Genomic DNA, 6,000 nt, shown 5'->3' on the forward strand with positions numbered 1-6,000 from the left:
TTGCCAAACCTGTAACGTTCTCTCGTGGTTATTATTTTTTAAAATAATTGCAATCACCTCAAATGCATTAGCTTATTTTGTCATTTCTCATATATAGGTAAATACCTCAGGACGCACTTCTTTGAAAGGAGCACTCAGCGTTGTTTGCCTGTTTTTCATTCTGACTCTTTAAGTAGTTGGTTTACTCACGCTTTTCAAGTTATTTGGCTGCTTTTGTTCTGTCATCACACCATTTCTGCTGTCTAGGGGCGTTCAGAAAGACTGGGTGATAAGCGGCAGCCTGAATCACTTCGCGATTTCCTAACAGATGCTCCAGAACCTCCTAATTTTTGAAGGCAGAAGCCAAGACGGACAGAAAAATCCCCGCTGGCACATCCCAGGCATTTTCCAAATTTCGGGCGAGGGGAAATTCTGGACGCGTGGATCGCCACAGAGGCGAGAGAAGAGCCTGCAGTTTCCGGAGCCCAGGCGTACCACACGCACACGGAGTGCCCGGTACCCCCGCCCGCTGCAAGCGGCCGCGACGTTTCCGTGCGGCCGCGAAGGTCGCGGCCGTGCGCCGCTCGGGGCGCCGGGCCTCCGCGGAGCCTCCCGCCGCGGGACGGCCCCCCCCCGCCCGCCGCCGCCGGGCCGGGGGGGCACGGCGCACCCCGCCAAGCGCCCGCCGAGGCTGCGCCCGCCCCGCCCGCCTCGGGGGGCTGCACCTGCCTCCCGGGGAGCCCCCGGCGGCAGCCGCCGCGGTCCCGCCCGGTGCCTTACCGGGCAGCGGGGGCGGCCCGGGGCGGCGCAGCTCACCTGGGCGCAGCAGGCTCCGCCGCTTGCCCCTGCAGCCCGGCTGCCGCCCGCTGCCATTTGTTGCTCGCGTTCAGAGGGAGCTGCCCTCTCCTGCCCACCGCCGCCTGCTCCGTCCCCAACCGGTCCCGCGAGCTCTCAAAGTGGAAAAATCCCACGGCAACGCACACGGCGTCTTCCCACCGCTCTCCGCCTCCGCCTCCCCCGCGCCCCGCTCCGCGCCCCGGCCGCCTCCTGCATGCTGATCAGCGCGACCTCCGGCAGCCCGCCCCGCACACGGCCGGAGAGCGCGGCGGCCGGGCGCCTCGGGAACGGAGACAAACGGGGGTGCGCTTTTTTTTTTTTTTTTTTCCCCTCCCCCTTTACTGATGCTGCTCCGGTACGGGATCGGGGGGCGCGGGTCTCAAATCCCTCGCTTGCTCCCGAGGGGGTGGCAGCCCCCTCCCCGCAGCCTCCGCCCCTTCAGTCCCTCCCCACCCCACCCCCCGCTGCCTCGGCGGAGCCCCGACCCCGTCGCCCCCCAGCACTCACGGGGCGCCGGGGGCTCGCCAGCACAGACCGGCGGAGAGCGTATCTCCGCTGGCCCTCGCCGATCAGCGCTGGGCAAGGTGGCACGGCACGGCGGCGGCAGCAGCAGCGCTGCTCGCCTCCCTCCCTCCCTTCCCCGTCGAGTTTTCCCCCCGCCGGCGCTACCGCCCCCCCCCCCCCAAAAAAAAAAAAAAAAAAAAAAAAAGCGCGGCCGCGGGGCCCCGCAACTCACATCGCGGAGCGGCGGCTGCCCGCAAAACTTCGCGGCGTGTCGCCCCCGGCGGCGCGGCGCTGCTCGGCTCGGTTCGGCTCGGCTCGGCCCGCGCCCCAGCGGCGCAACAGGCGGCGCAGCCTCACCTGGCGCGGGGCCGCCGCGCCATGGGAGCGACGGGCGGAGCCTGCCGGCGGCGGGGCCGGGGCGGCGGGGCCCGGGCGCAGCCACCCCCGCCCGCCTGCCCGCCCGCCCTGCTGCCTCCGCCGGGCACGGGCCGGGCGGCTGTGCCTGCCGCGCCGCCGCTCCCTCCTGCCCCTGCGCTGCGGCTGCAGGCTGGCAGGCAGCGAGGGAGGGAGGGAGGGAGGGAGGAGAGAGCGGGGCGGGGAGGGAGGGAGGAGACTCCCCTCTCGCTCCCTCGGCACGGCGGGGAGCTGCCCCCCCCTCCCCCCCCCGCCCCGGGACGGGTGATGCTGTCCGTCCCGCTCCGGGGCTGATTCTGGCTGTCACCCCCTAGGTCTCGGGGCAGGGTCGGGGCCGCCCCGGCCGAGGCTGGGGCGCGGGGGAGGCTCTCTCGCTGCCGCGGGGTGCGCGGCCGCCCGCGCCGGGGGCCGAGGGCGAGCCCTGTCCGCCGGCAGCACCGCCGGCCCGCGGCGGGCGCGGGGTGCGTTCGGGGGACGCTTCTGCTCTCCCCAGTGCCTTCCGGGTTCCCCGGCAAAACAGGACTAAGGTTACTTGTTTTGCCAGTCTGAACGAAAAGCTGTTACTGCCCGCCGATAACACTTGGTTTGGCAAACTTGCTACTGCGCAGTTTTTGCTGGAGTAGGTGAACGTACTCTGCGCCCAACCTAACCGACCCTTTGAACTGGTCTCGCCTAGAACCGGTTACTCAGACCCTGCTGTGGGTTTACCATGATTCTGGCCGGGGTGGCCTTCTTCTCTGAGAGGTGCTTCCGTGAAATGCGCTGTGTTGCAGCAGTTGCACGGACTGTCAAGATACAGGCTTGAAGGAACACCACCAGTTGGTTGCCTCTCGCGCTCAAACATGCGCGTTCCCTGTTGTGCACATTTTTACTCTGGCTCTGCAAAGTAAACTTTCTATTTACCTCGTGCAGCAGAGGATTCTGTTGCCTGTCTCCAGCTGAGAGCACCTGGGTAGAAGAGTTTTAGAAAGGTTCATCTTTGCTTGGTAGCTGGTTTGCTTTAAGGCGAAAGCTGCCTAAGATGCTACGTGGAACAGAAAATGAATTGGGTGGGATTTCCTCGACGCTTTTTTTACCTCTAACTATACAAAACTGTTTTATCTCCATATAGGCCGTTGTTAAAAAGAAACTGCTGGGTCAGAAGGACCACTGCTATGGCCACAGATAGGTGGTCTTGGGGGGGGGGGGGGAGCGGGGAGGAGGGGAAAGGAAAAACATGCAACTAATAGACTGCTAAATGCCATTCTTCATTAAACCTGATTCCCGGGACTCTCTACCCAAGTAAATACTTACCTCCCTGAGTAATCTGTCTGAATCATATTAGCAAGATAATGCGGGACCAGACCTTTGCATTATATCAAAACCTGGTTTTTGCTCTTAAGAATATTTGCAAATGGGATCATGAATACTTTTATGTATGCCTATCATTTTACATTCTTATTAGTATAAGAGGAAATAGCAAATATGAAGAAACTTGATAAAAATCAGTGTCGTCAGCTCCATATGCATTCCTCATGCTGACTGACTCAACCCAGCTTTGAAGGCATAATCAGTTAAAAAATAAAAACTTAGTACATGAGCTTGCATTCCTGTTTACAATGTGTTGGATCATGTCACAAAGTCAGTGACCAGAAGAAGCCATGACTGGACTGCCAGCCCTGTATTGTTTGCAATGGGAAATTATTTTCAGGCTTTGTGAGTTTTATTCCTTTAAATGAAACCGACTCAGATTCATTTTAAGGCAGTAGGAAAATATTAATCATTGAGAACCCAAAATCTAATGTGCAGGAGCCATTTCTTCAAATTCAGCTTGTGTTTATATTTTCACTGTTCAGTATATAGGCATCTGACAACTGGGTATAGCACCCAGGATGGATGCACTTGGTTGCTCATACCCACAATACTATTATTTATACGGCAAACATTGCAAACTTCCTTGGAGTGACTTGCTGCTGTTAAATATTTTTTTAATGAAAAAGAAGATTAGCAGATCTGCTTTTCGTTTGGCACAACAGTAAAAAAAAAAAAAAAAGTTTGTTCAATTAGATAAAAATGGATGTCTTCCATGTGGTAATTTCCCTTTAAAATTGTACCTCTAGTTGTACTTTGTGGAATGAACCATTTGCATAGTTAAATATCATTACAATATAAGGGAAGACTGGTCTTAGCTTGAGTAACTTAACTTACCGCATTAGCCATGATGTTATTCATCCTATTGATTTAAGTGTAGTTGCTTGTGTTAAGGAAAAAAGAACCTCGCAAAAGGTAGAAATACTTATTTTTGCTGTTGAATAAATTGCAGCTTATATAAAGTTTTTTGACCAGCTGCACATGAGTAGCTGGTTTGCAGGTTTGTATTCAAAGACTCACTCCTGAGAGCAGCTAAGCATCTATAACTTCAGTTGAAATTAATGGGTGTTTAGTATATCTTTGAAAAGGAGAAGAAAGTATTTTTTTCTGGGGAAAATTACTGTGAAGGGATGCGCAGCTACTTGCTGTTAAAAATCTTGCAGATTTTTAAGAACTGAAATATGGCTGATGTCATGCCCCCCCCCCCCCCCCCCCCCCAGCTGGCTCTGTGTGCAGCAGAAAGAATATATTCTTATACTAGGTGGAAGAAACTTCTTAGCTCCATGAACAAACCCACTAGCGGATTTGCTCATTAGCTTATTGGCATTGCATGTCCGTTTTATGTGATAGGTAGAAGTGGAAGGATTAGTCCTCTGTTATAAAAGGGTATAAGTTTAAAGGATAAGAAGGTCATTTGGCTGCCCTCAGATAAGAAAGGAACTGCTAATACTTGCTGACTTCTACACAGAGTTATGAAAATTAGGGAGCATAAAATAATAGGTGATACCAGACGGTTCTTAAGTTTACATCATAAAATAATTTGATAAGTGTTTATAAATATTTAAGGGCCCAGTACTACCAACATTTACACAAAATATTTTTTCTAATGCAAAAAAACCCCTACATAATTCAGCAAGACTGTGAGTAAGGGTTACTCATACAAATAAGACTTTACGGAATTGGATCCTTAAAAATTTATAAATATTAATAAAATATCTCAATGGCTAAATTAAAGAATCATCTGGTACCATCTATTCCTTTAAGCTTCCTGGATATTAATAACTTTGTACAAAAATCAGCAAAGAATACCACTTTTTCCAGTGCTGAGATAAATTGAGTGACCTCCTTATCCATTGTCCTGGTTTCAGCTGGGATAGAGTTAATTTTCTTTCTAGCAGCTGGTACAGTGCTATGTTTTGGGTTCAGCAGAGAAGAATGTGGATAACACACTGATGTTTTCAGTTGTTGCTAAGTAGTGTTTAGACTAAGTCAAGGATTTTTCAGCTTCTCACGCCCAGCCAGCAAGAAGGCCGGAGGGGCACAAGAAGTTGGGAGGGGACACAGCCAGGGCAGCTGACCCAGACGGACCGAAGGGGTATTCCATACCATGTGCTGTCATGCCCAGTATATATACTGGGGGGGGAGCTGGCCTGTGGGGGAATCACTGCTCAGGAACTAACTGGGCATCAGTCAGTGAGTGGTGAGCAATTACATTGTGCATGACTTTTGTATATTCCAATCCTTTTATTATTATTGTCATTTTCTTACTGTTATTATTATCATTATTAGTTTCTTCCTTTCTATTCTATTAAACTGTTCTTATCTCAACCCACGAGTTCTACCTTTTTCCTTCCAATTCTCTCCCCCATCCCACTGGGGGGGGAAGAGACAGTGAGTGAGTGGCTGCGTGGTACTTAGCTGCTGGCTGGGGTTAAACCACAACATCCATTAACCAATACTCCTTTTTCTAGAGGATCAAGTCTTTTCATAGCCAACAATGGTATAAAATTCATATTCTAGATGTAGGTACATTGAACAGCTAAATCTTTCAATGGTCTTGCCTCTAGCGGTGTGGGCTTAGGAGTTTAGAGTGAATATTTCTTCTGTTTACAGGCCAGAGTGTGATTTTTTTGTAGAGGACAGTGCCAAGATGTGTCAGCAGCACATTCTCCTTGGGATTACTCCATGCTCAAAGGGAGGACACACGCAGGGCCCAGAGCAGTAGTCTGCGCTGAGACACAAGAGCAGCAAAAAGCATGAAATTTTGCGTCCTGGGAATACTGAAAGCAACATAAACTATAGTGTTCACACTATAGCTGTATTCCTAAATTGGATACCTGCTTCTGCTATCTCTCTAGGCATGATGGTGCCAACAGTCTTCATGCTCCTCTCAGCCCATAGATACTGCTGCTGCAT

General features: G+C 52.0%; 1 protein-coding gene across 6 annotated transcripts in view; it reads right to left on the reverse strand.

Annotated features, from left to right (window-relative positions):
* Positions 1-2,890, reverse strand: part of LRRC3B (leucine rich repeat containing 3B) — a 50,498-nt gene extending 47,608 nt beyond the window's left edge. Inside the window, exon 1 of one of the 6 annotated variants that reach the window (XM_049798677.1) lies at positions 2,443-2,890. The gene's annotated coding sequence lies outside the window, so the exon portion shown is untranslated. Of the gene's footprint in view, positions 1-105; positions 168-189; positions 532-1,323; positions 1,369-1,552; positions 1,780-2,442 lie in introns of those variants that run through there. The other 5 variants (XM_049798674.1, XM_049798673.1, XM_049798680.1 and 2 more) reach the window with 5 other exon arrangements.
* Positions 2,891-6,000: the final 3,110 nt, after the last annotated feature.

The sequence above is a fragment of the Accipiter gentilis genome, chromosome 4, assembly GCF_929443795.1.
Source record: "Accipiter gentilis chromosome 4, bAccGen1.1, whole genome shotgun sequence".
Classification (NCBI taxonomy): domain Eukaryota; kingdom Metazoa; phylum Chordata; class Aves; order Accipitriformes; family Accipitridae; genus Astur; species Astur gentilis.